The 12222-nt window shown below is 41.5% G+C and overlaps 1 protein-coding gene and 1 long non-coding RNA gene across 3 annotated transcripts in view; one reads left to right on the top strand and one right to left on the bottom strand.

Moving 5' to 3' along the window:
• The window catches only part of ASB1 (ankyrin repeat and SOCS box containing 1), a 26438-nt gene extending 21939 nt beyond the window's left edge, over positions 1-4499 (top strand). Inside the window, exons 6-7 of one of the 2 annotated variants that reach the window (XR_001941651.1) lie at positions 1888-2180; positions 4258-4499. The gene's annotated coding sequence lies outside the window, so the exon portion shown is untranslated. The remainder of the gene's footprint in view (positions 1-1887; positions 2181-4257) is intronic. The other variant, XM_018564615.1, reaches the window with a different exon arrangement.
• A 1858-nt stretch (positions 4500-6357) lies between these two features.
• LOC108793622 overlaps positions 6358-12222 on the bottom strand; it is an 11255-nt gene continuing 5390 nt past the window's right edge. Inside the window, exon 3 of the long non-coding RNA XR_001941652.1 lies at positions 6358-6369. This is a non-coding gene — a long non-coding RNA (uncharacterized LOC108793622). The remainder of the gene's footprint in view (positions 6370-12222) is intronic.

Here is a 12222-nt window from a genome sequence, read left to right as displayed (position 1 = left end):
TAAGTATTCAAGGATTCCTCAAACAGGCATTACCCAGTAAAGGGCATGTGTTTAATGTGTTTCTTGCAAACCAGCATTTCAGCCACAGAATCCATTGCATATGGACAGACAGTAGACTCATGCTGGAGATTTTTCTAAGGGTATCTGCCAGACCATCTAACGCCAGACCACTGGAAAGAGCTCTAAACATTTGAGAGTGTCTGGGTCCATCAAGATGGACCCAGGGTCCCTAGCCATAGCCTTTACTATACAGATAAGGTGCAACACACTGCCATGGTGGCAACAGAAGGTTGCAGAGCAGGGCCTGTAAGGACCAAAAAGACCCTGAAGAGGGCCCAGTTTTTGAAACCAGGGACATCTACAGGGACCATTTATATCTTGTTTAATCAAGACATAGCTGCCGAGCAAACCATACAGGGGGCATGAACTGCTTTTGAGGGTGATCCCACACCCTACAACACTGGCTGTAAGACCACATGTACAGGCAAGGTTTTGGCAGGTTTGGGCATACCCCCTTAAGGAGGTATTCAGTGACAGGGCTCCAGTGTAATTGACCAAGGCCCTGAACCTGTAAAGCACCCTGCAGCAACTGTACAAAGTGCCAGGAAGAGTGGCACATGCAGGATCAAGTGCACTAAGCATAGTACAGGCCAGACTTGCATGTTCCTTTCGGAAGGGTCCAGATACGGTCTCGCCAAGGCTGTGCTGAACTGAAAAAAGGATCTTGGTAGGTGCTTTTAGCGGTCGCAGAGGCTGTGAGCAGCTTAGGGAAACTTACTAAAAGAGTTTTCAGCAGGAAAGTGCAGAAAAAGGATGAACTTCTCTCAGAGCAGAGAGAAGATGTCTGTCACCATAGGACACTAGCAAAAAAAACTGATGCAGGCTACGAGTGGGAGGAGTTATACAGAGTCGTCTTATGACTTTGACAGATTTGCCAGGGTCCAATCACCTGAGGGTAGCTGCATAACCCATTAATTGGAGCGTTAACTCCCTGTGTACAATGAAGAAATACTGTTTCTTTATTTTTAAAGTTAATCAGATGTAAAAAGTTGTATTTAGTGTTGTTGTAGACTTTGCAATATTCCAAATAACATTTCTATTTACAATTACTTTACAATTTATGATTAGGAACTTGTTAGCAGCTGAGCAGACCAGAGGTGCTTCATTTTTCCTGGCTACAAACTTTTCCATGGTGTGTTTAAGCCACCATCTGTGTCAGTGCACCTTGTTCGTACAAACACTGCTTGGGAATCAATGAACGAGTTAATACAAGTGAAATTGTTTGGAAAAACCTTACACTCTCCATGCAAGTAGAGGTCGTGATCTCAATTACAGGGGGAAACAAGAGCCTCATATGTTCCTGACAGGCTTCTGTAAACTTCTGAGGCTGCTTCTTTCTGCTATTCAGGACACTTAAGTATGTTATGCTAACACCCCCCACTCATAGTTTAAGCACCTTGATTGTTACATTCAAAGAACAGCTATAGAAAAATCAGTGAGTTTCATTGACCGGCCTCTGAAAAGAAGTTGCATCTTTTAATTAGTTTAGGAACAACAACACTAATATTGAGAGGCGCTAAGTGTCTGAAGAGTATTTAAAGGCAACAGCCAGGATATTCTCCCAGACTGATTTTACCATTCAGTATTAAACACTGGATGGGAACACATCACACCACATAGAATGGAGGAAACTGGGTGGGAGACAGAACTGCCCATGGAAGAAGAGTTGTGGGGTCCATCGAATAGCTGTCAGTACCAGCCTGTGCTGGACATCTGCAATCTGGATTTTGAGGTTTCTCCAGAATACTATTCCTCCTGGTCTTCTGCACATCAGTTTACACCAGACTCCCAGTTCCCCCTGACTGATGTTGATGCAAACGATATTTTCCAGGACCAAAGTTGCCTGGATCCTCAGGTAAAGGTTCACAGGCAAGCAGCCAACATTAGGGAGAGGAGGCGAATGCTCAGTATCAATTCTGCTTTTGAAGAGTTACGAGGTAGAGTCCCAACTTTCCCCTATGAGAAGAGATTATCTAAGATCGATACCTTGCGGCTGGCTATTGCCTACATAGCATTGTTGAGGGACATCCTGGCTTCTGGGACAGATCCTAAGTCCTATCTGGACGAGTTTATGAAAAGAGGCGGTCAAGGGTCAAATGGCAACATCTGGAACACAAGTGGTGAGTTTCCTCAGAATTTGTCCGTAAAGGGCATCTCTAAAACATTTAGCACATTGGGATTAAGGTGACAAATTGATTAAATGTTTTATTTGTTGCAGAGCTTAAACTGTACCCCATTGCTTGATTAACAAAATGCCCTTCATGGTGACTATGAATTATTACACCATCACAATAACAAGCTTCATCTAGCATCTTTACCCAAAGCCTCATGAAATACAATCCACGTAATACTTAATATTTAATAAGTAATATTAAATCTCGCACTCCTTAGCACCACTCGTCCTCATTTGTTTATCTGTATGCTTCTCGTTGATACAAACAATGTAACTCTTTCTCTGGGGATACTCACCAGCCCTATGTCATGTAATGCGTATTATACTGTTTTCTTTTGTTTTGTTTTTTACAAAACCTCAATAAAAAATATTGATAATAAAGTAATATTAAACGTTTGTGCCATTTCACACATTTACAGAAAATGTAACACAAGAGGTAGAAGTTATTTTAAAGTAATTTGTCATTTTGCATAATTTCATGTACAATGTGCAATTTACAGAAATAAGTATAACTGCCCAATAGACAACTCATTGAAATTTACAGCTATCACCAACTTATATAGCCTCTGCAATAATTCTCACATCCCCAGAACATTAATGCAGTAAATACCTATACTGTAACACCTCTAATGCACTCAAATAGCAAGTAACTTATGGTAACACAAATATCCACGGACATTATGGTTTTGTAAACTGAGCATAATCAAAAATAGCTTTCTATAATTCATAACCTTGACTAGAAGGCTTGCATACTGATTACAATTCATGAGCTTTCAGGATGTCTGAATATATGAAGATTTAGTCACACCTTGGTACTGTTAAACTGCATAAGTGATCTGCAGAAGTTGTGGCTGGATCATGATTGCAAGTAGCAAAGATTTATGTAAAAGCAGGGTAAAGGGATTACTAATCTGAAGGACTGGTGCGGTCATCAGGGACTTATGTTGTTTAATATTGTGCTATTTTATCCATAGCAATGTCTTCAAGATAGCTACCTTTTCTTTTAATTTATGTGCAAAATATCATAACCATGTCACCTTACAATTGTTTTGAGTGGTTAGTACTGTATTAGAACAGGCATAGGGTCAAACATGCAAAATAGTCAGTTTTTACAGATATACACCTCAGGGTATGATGAAAGTCTAGATGTTAACAGCAGGAAACCAAACAATAGTAAATTTTTACATTTATATGAACATTTATAGAACCACCAGTAGGCATGGGATTGTTGTACAATCTTCATGTCTGTGGCTACCTAGACTCTCACATGGGCGGCTACAGCTATACCAGTTGTTGAGATCTTTTTTAAAATGAGGCTCTTTATCCAGGTATGTTGTCTTTGCGTACTGAGCTCAAGTATTCAAATTCATAAAGTAAATTTAGGAACCAGGTTATTGAACACTGGCATAATAATAATATGAGAAAAGAATTTCTAAAGATTGTCAAACATTAAGAGGAAGCAAATGTACTTTATGATCAAGTAGACCAGCAAGGCTTTATCATAGTTCTAATCAATTTGCCAAGGTGGAAGGCAAACTGTGTTATGTAAGGTAAGGGCACATAAGAATAAAGGTCGTCAATCTTGGCGAGACATATGCCTATGGCCAACCCTTAAAGAGTCTGTACAAAAATGCTCACATGCATAAAAAAAACTGCAAAATGCAATAATCTGAAAGTTTCTGATTAATTAGGTTAACTTATGTGACCTAATTCAAATGTGATTGTTGCCATTAATTACTTTACAGAAAAAAGCTGGGATCAAAATGAAAAATAAATAGAAAAACTATATACACATATACATATACACACACATATACATATACACACACATATATATATCTCTCAGGCAGGGGTGTTTTTGTTTAGAATGCAATCCCCATCAACCTCATGCAAGTAGGTGCAAGAGCTTCTAATGGTTTTTCTTCACAGGACAATGAGTGATGAAAAGCTAAATGTTTTGCAAATTTCATTTATGCACTAGCTTTGGGAACAGCAGACTAATACTTCATCTACTCCTCTTTCAGATCTCACCGCCCGTCTGTCCTGGATTAAATGGGACTGAAGCAGCAGCATCAAAGTCCTCTCTGGCCAGGTGCTGAGTTCTCACCAGCAATAAGCTTGGGACTGGTGGCTTCTGAAATTCCCAGGGCCCAGGCCAGTATGGGAATGGCACAGTTAACTGATATGCAGCACAATGTCATGGAAACGCACCACGGACACTTGCAGAAAAATGTGTTAGTACTGTATTAATTCTACACCTGCGTGAACAGTACAAGGCTTAACTTTCTAAATTCTGGAATTGTTTGCTAGAAGAATAAATTATGCCATAACTTAAAACTGAGAAATACATCAGAGGCTTAATGCAAATCCACTTGGAAAAACGGAAAGATAAAACTTATTGTGTATAATTTTTTTAGGTCTACAAGTTTCTAAACTAATGTTATTATCTGTTATTTATCAAATTTATAAAATCGTTATTTTAAAAAATACACTATGATGACAGTGTTTCCAGAGCACTACGAGTTATCTAAAGGGACAGCACAGCTGGAGAGGCCTGCCTGGACACTCATTTCTCTCACTGAAATCTTGAACTGAGCCATTCAATCAGGGACAAGTTACTTGCTCCGATTCATTCAAGCTTGAGCTACAGAGCTATGTTAATAACAGATTTGTTTTCATCAAAAGGGATAACAGAGCCTATAAATATGTAAAGATTCACTAAATAAAACCAGTTAACAGCCTAGCTGTGTTCCTTCTATAGGGCAGCAGCAAATTACAAACTTGTACTTGTCACTCTCTTACACTGTGTGCTCATTCCTCCTTTTCATCCCATTCTTTGACAGCACAGAAGAAAAACAGGTAAAGCTACCACTGCATTATGGGAGCTGAGCTTCAAGTTTCCCCTGGCTTATACCTAGACTGCTGTGACATGCTAAGGAAAAGGAATAATGATTTAGGATGGCAATATTTGCATAGACGCATTCACTCCTGGGACATATCCAATAATACCAAGTCGGAAAGCAGATTACCTCTAGGGTGCCTTAAAGGTATAGATACAAAAGACCTAAAAACTGATACATCAGAGGCTTAATGCAGGACCTCCCCTAGGGGTATCAAATTATCATGGGAACCACACTTTTAGGGCCTGTTTAAACCATGTCTGGACCAGATCCGGACTAGAATGTTCCAGTCCAAAGAAAGGAATACCTTAAATAGCAGGTGTACTGGAAAGGTCTTTTCAGCTGTAGGAGTTCTTAAAGACCCAAGGCTACAGATAGCAGGCTATTACTTTCAAAGCAGGGTAGTTCACAATGCATCAATAAGGGCTAAATGGCCTCATGCAATTCTGAGGCTGTGGTGCCTCAAAAATGGCCCTACCAGAGATACTGTGTGGACTCTTGGTCTGGGTCAGAGATAGTCACCACAACTGGGGGCACAGTCTGATCTAATCAGAGACAGACTCTTCAGGGGAAGATGCGGCGCTGACTTAGAACTTCAGTGATCAGTATTGCACACCTGGGTAAATTAGTCAACACAGCCTTGTGTGACTGCAGGAGAAGCTCCTGATGACAGGGTAGGAGATTTGGTCTCACTCAACGAAGCTCAAGGAGTCTCTTGACGCAGACCCAATACCCGTAGGGCCACTAAGTACCAGATCACAAATATAAGTGCCCTCAGTGGGTACAGAGAAAACATCCTCAAAACATTGTGTTTGAGCTGGGGTCACCTGAAACAGCGGGAAAGTCACCTCTGTGTCTATATATAGACATATTATGACTGCAATGCAAAGATTAGAGTTCCCCATGGTGCTCTGGTAAAGCAGGACCAGCTGTGAGAGGGTGCTTCCTCTAAATCAAATGGTGTGAAAGAGTTCAGAGAGTGACTCAAGAAATTTAAAAAAAACATCCAGAAGTGCAAACAAGGCAGAGCTGAAGAAAAGATGTCCATCCTTCTAGGACTCTAGCAAAAAAACGGAGGCATGCTGGTTTACAGAAGGGGTTATCCTGTGCCGACCTACATATTTGTTGTTGCCAGTGTCCAAATCCTCCTGTAGGTGGTACCATAACCTGACTATCCAAATTCCTGTGCCCTTCAAATGGACAGGAAAGAAAATAGGATTTTTGACAAATTATTTTCTTGGAGTACATCACAGGATCAGTCCTAAGCTAGCCATACAATCAACTGTGTCAAATTTTCTTTAGATTGACCAAAACTGTGTAATACAAGGACAAGCCTAATGATCCATCCAATTTGTATCTAATCAGGCAGGCAGGCTTTTGCACTACATAGCCGATGGTAAATCTAATGGAGATCAATCAGATTGTATAGTGTTTTATCAGCCTTAAGCTGGCCATACACCTATAAATTATCTTTTCTATGGTCAGATGGAAAAAATGCAACAGATTCCTCCATCTACACTAAACTGTGTGGATGGAGGAATCTTCCACTGGGCCAAGCTGCAGTATCTTGCTAGTCTGACCCGCTGGCTCTCAAAATACCTGAACAATGGCTGCATCCAACTCCTCCCCCCCCCCTTTTTTTTAACGAGCAATAAGGAATAAATCATATGAACAGAGGGGTAGGACCTGTGTCCCATGATCTACTCCAAGAAAAGGATTTGACAGGTAATCAAAATTTTTACTTTCTTAATCGTATATCACAGGACATAGGATCAGTCAGACTACTTGGACGTGAAAAAGCAATCCAACTTAGGGGTGGAAAACACAGCAAACAGACCCACGAAACAATGGACAAAGAGAGGGTTCAAAACAGCTTTACGAACCTTACACCCCAAAACTGGCATCAGATGAGGCCTGAGCATCCATCTGGTAAAGCATAACTAAAAATAGAAGACCAAATGGCAGCCATGCAAATCCGAGAAACAGATGTCTAATGCTGAAAAGCCCAATAAGCCCTAACAGGTCTGGTAGAATGTGCATTAACAGGGATGGGTGTAACCTCATCCTTTAGACCCTTGATTCTCAACTGGTGGGTTGTGACCCAAAAGTGGGTCGCGACCCCTTGTACAGTGGGTCAACGCGTGCCTTCCACTTTTTTAGGCGAGAGGCTCCTCTGCCTCCCCCTAGCGCAGAACTGTCAGTTCTCGCGCCAAGCAGCAATTCAAAATATGCTGCCAAGAGCAGGGTCAGCTTAAGGAGGGATACAATGAGGCTATGGGCGCATACGTGCATTGCTTACAGCTTCCTCATGCGCCCTGTAGAGGTGCCTGGACCGGAGTTACATTACATTCTGGCTCTCGGCACCTTTACAGGGCACACAAGGGAGCTGTACAAGCAATGCACATATGAATGGAACTCCATCACAGCACAGCAGCCCACATTGGACCCCAGGCTGAGGATCAACTCCAGTTCTTGTAAGGTAGGGAGACTCACCTACCACCCACAGTTCGTAAGCTCGCACTGGAACGCGCAGTACACTAATGTCGTGCGTTCTATTGCAGTGCGATTTGGGTCGCGACTTATTGACCAAGAACAAATGTGGGTCCTGAGGTTACATAGGTTGAGAACCACTGCTTTAGACTACAGGCTTGAGTGATGACTTGTCCAAATCACCTGGAAACAGTGGAACGAGACACAGGATGTTCCTTACAGAGACCTTCAGGAATGATGGAGTAAATCTAATTGTCTAAAAGAAGCTGTAGCTAGGATTCATCCCATGGAGTATTTCCTTCCCTTGCAAAGTAGGCCTTTAGATGCAACGGTAGACTTTGTGAGAAGTCAACTTCCTAGCCTTTAAGAGCATAGGGGTAACTTAGTCAGGCCCCTGTCCCACAGTACTTGGGCTACAACATCTGTCATCAAATCCAGTAATCGAGCAGCAGGATGGCAAACTGGTCCCAAAGTACCATGTCCTCCTAAATGAGTTCAGTGCAAGAAGGATCACCTGAATTGCCTTACATCTCAATCTTGCAGAGCAGGCGAGGAATAAGCTTTAGGAGGTGGAAAGGCATAGAACAGGTTGAACTGATCCTTCAGAGACACCAGAGCATCCGCTCTAAAGGCCCAAGCATCCCTGGTCCTGGTGACAAACCTGTCCAGTTTTCTGTTGACTGTATTCTAGTTGGATGACCCCGTAGTTGAGAGGTCCAGGAAAAGACAGGACAAGACTAAGCTCCAGAATATTGATTGGAGGCTGGGCTTACTCTGACGACCAAGTCTCCTGTACCAAGAGGGTAACCAGGACTCTCCCTAGCAGGACAATGTGTCATCAATTGAGAGTACCAACGAGGTCATCCGAAGAAAGAATTTTCACGATTCAAGTGCTGGATCAGAGATCTACCATACAAGGGTGAACCTGGTTTTTCTGGATAGGCATATGGGCTGCCCCAGAGACTGAGTCTGCTCGTCCCACACTGCCAGAATGAGGAGTTGCAGTAGACTGGAATTAATTCTGCATATGGTGCAGTCTAAAAGGCCAGCAATAACCCCAAAACCTTAATTCAAAAGTGAATGATTGGGTGCCTACTGGACCTGGATAGAGTCAGGAGCTTCTCTGAAGGGAGGAATACCCTTGGATGGACATATCCATATCAGGCCCAGACACTCCAAGATGCGAGTCAGATGCAGCTCTGACTTCTGGAGCTTTAGGATCCAACAAAATCTTTTCAGGGTGCCGTAGACAGGCTGAAGGGAAGGACAACAAATTGATAATGTGCACCCACAGAAAAGTGCAGGTAGTGCTGATGTGGTGGCAATAATGGCTGTGCAAATAGGCATCCTTGATGTCCACTGAGGCCAGTAGATCCTGGGCCAGTCCCCCCCCCGCCCTTCGTTTACGCACATATAAACGTAAATACGCATCCGGTGCACCAGCACGAAAAAACGACAATTGCGCTACACGTTACATATCGCCGCGAACGTCAAAGTGAGAGCAATCATTTTAGGGCCATCAATCACTGATAACACTAAACTGATGAGCGGCAAAAGCTTTTAAAGCAATGCCTATGGCCAATTTTGGGTAATGTATTTTTTTAAGGTTTCGCGCACGTGCACAATTTTAAGGCTTGACATGTTTGGTGTCTTTTTACCCGACATGACCGCGTCTTATATTTTAACAAAAAATTGGGTAACAATAAATGTTTTAGAATTTATTAGGGGAAAGAGTTTTTTAAAAAAAATTCTCTGTAATTTTTCCTTAATATAGTAAAAAATTAAAAACCCCCAGTGGTGATTAAATACCACCAAAAGAAAGCTCTATCTGTCCCCAGAAAATGGTGTAAAATTCATTTCAGTACAGCGTTGCATGACGGAATAATTGTCAGTTAAAGCACCGCAGCGCTGAATACTGAAAAATGGCCTGGATGGGAAGGGGGTTTAACACTCCGGACTTCTAGTGGTTAAAGAAAATGGCCACCACAGGGATTGTCAACTTCTTTAGGAACTCTTTCTTAACAGGGTATTGCTTAGCAAACCTTTATGGGGGGGAGGAGGACAAAGATTGTTTTCACAGTGAGGACAATCACCACAACACAGGCTGAATAGAAATGGTATAATTTAGCATGTGAGAGATCTTTGCTGATTGAACCTCATCTGCGGTTTGTTGCCTCAAAAAAGGGCTGACAGCTTACCCGTGAAACCAGAAATTGGAGCTGAAAATTCCTCCCAGGCTAGGCAGAAGGGGGACTGACTGGGGATAGCAGTCAGGACTTTCATCAGTGGCACCCACTGACTAGGATAAAAGCATTTATCCTTTTTGACCCTTCCCCTGACCTAACCCAAACCACCCTCCCTGTCCAGAGATGCATGCTTACCTTGATATGACAACACTGGTTCTGCTGTTTGTTTACATCTAGCAGGGCAAGTCTTCACTGCCCTAACTGCTCCGGCACATTAACGTCCCATAGGGCTGTGTCCCAGGGCTGGGACAATCTGAGACAGTTAGGTCAGGACAACGATCAAGAAGGATTAATGTACCGTGTTTTAACCTGCACTTATCCAATAATGCTTTAAGAGTTCACAGGGATATAAATAATCATGTATACTTTAAAGAAATCTAAACCCAAGAACACAAATTGTATATGTTGCAGCTTACCTGCCCTTAGATATGATCACCTGTTCTTGCAAGGAATGCAGAGTGTTGACTTCCTGTGAGCTGAAAAAGCAAAACTATCTCATCTTGGTTCTGTATAGACATATTTAAAGTCCAGCCTGGGTGGTAACCATAGCTTTCTCTATAGCTAGAAGGACAGTAAGTGTGTTCATCACAGGATTACCAGGTGAAAATAAAGGGGGAAAAAAAAAAAAGACTACTAATGCAGCCACCACATCTAAGGAATGTTGAGCTACAAAACTGGACATTTTAGAAATATATGCACTGAAATTACACAGCACATTATTTTTTAAATAAAAAAACAAAATAACATGTTGGTGTGTTCTTACATTACTTTTTTGTTTAGCTTATCTGTCAGCTGAACTGGAAAAAGAACAAGGAAGATGATTATCCTATTGAAATCAATAATCATCATTTCAGAGAATGTCATCATCTGACAAAGCTAACCAGCTGTAATATTGTCCCGAGTGATCAGGCTACTTGGCAGTGTGGCAGATGGTTAAGGTCTCAATTCAATGCATAGATACACACAACCTGGATTGTAATCCTACTGCCTGGCACTCATACAAAGCAGCATTAACCAGAGAATTGAGCCAGCCATTGTGATTTCTATGTATGTGCTCGCCGAGAGCCCAATTTATAAGGTGTGTAAAACATGAAACAAAACAGCATCCAATCAGATGTAGTCCTGAAATGAGGAAAAAAAAAAACCTGGGCAATAAAACTCTGAATCTGGCTGGTAGTTGTGGAGCAATGTAGAAAACACATTTTACAATGTGATAAGGGTGTCTTCAAATTATTGTTGTTTTTCCATTTTTTTTATTTGTTGGGTTGGACCTTTTGTGCTCTCTGGATCTGTCCAATGAAGGATGGCATATATTTATATACACAACACATTGATGCAATCTCATTGTCATTAGAAATAACTTGCACTCATAGCAGAAAAACTGTAAAACAAACTATGCAAAATGTTTGCTTTTTAAAAAAAACAAACAAACATGGTTTACATTTGGTTTCATAAGTACACAAAAAAGCAGCAGGCCTTTATTAAATCTGAACTCCAAATTTACTTCGAGTTTTGCCGTTTTCAGAGATTTCTCCCCTGTACTGAAATTGCGTACTTTGATTTCAATGCACACTGTGAGCTTCTCACTGTTTGTATTAGTAGCTGCAGCACGTTGGATAAAGCCCACCTCATTTTGTGGCTTGAAGCAGAGACTCATCTCCCTCCCTTCAGAAGATAAGTAGGATGTTTCAGAGAGAGTCTCAGTGAGGAAACAGCTTCTGGTGGACTATTTCTTTAGAACAGTGATTCTCAACCGGTGGTTTGCAGCCTTCTTCGTGTCAAGCAAATGCATGACAGCTAATTCTGTCACAGTCTTTCAGTAGCCGTCCCTTACTGCTTGTTTGCCCGCGCTGTAGGTGTGTGTGTGGTGCCATGGCCTCACTCCTGTCAGATTACATCTTGAAAGTAAAGCGGTCACATTCATTAAAAAGCTGGGGATTACAGTGTACATGCCTGAAGGTGGGCAGGGCCTACCTCACAGTCTGCTACAGATCAGAACCTAGTGGCTTTTTAAATTAAACTTACTGGTTATATAGGCTGATACAAAATATGGGATTTTGTTACTCATGCTTACTGACACTAGTGCAAGAGAGGGGTTTTTTTTGTCAGTCACACTATGGGTAAAAAACACCCTCTATCATTGGTGTTCCTGGAATTGACACCAATTAAACAATTTTATTTTTTAATGTCATTGACATCAAATGAAACCAGGTATTTCTCAGTCAACTGATACCAATGCAGAAAGGGTTGCCAGTACAAAAGCAAACGCTCTTCCCTCAGACACCAATAGTGGGACTATGGAAGAAACATAAGAAAGCTCCTGTATTATATCAAAATATATTATATATATATA

The sequence above is a fragment of the Nanorana parkeri genome, unplaced genomic scaffold (assembly GCF_000935625.1).
Source record: "Nanorana parkeri isolate BGI_ZX_2015 unplaced genomic scaffold, ASM93562v1 scaffold765, whole genome shotgun sequence".
Classification (NCBI taxonomy): Eukaryota; Metazoa; Chordata; class Amphibia; order Anura; family Dicroglossidae; genus Nanorana; species Nanorana parkeri.
The sequence above is the reverse complement of the archived record's forward strand: the minus strand, read 5'-3'. Positions and strand labels throughout refer to the sequence as shown.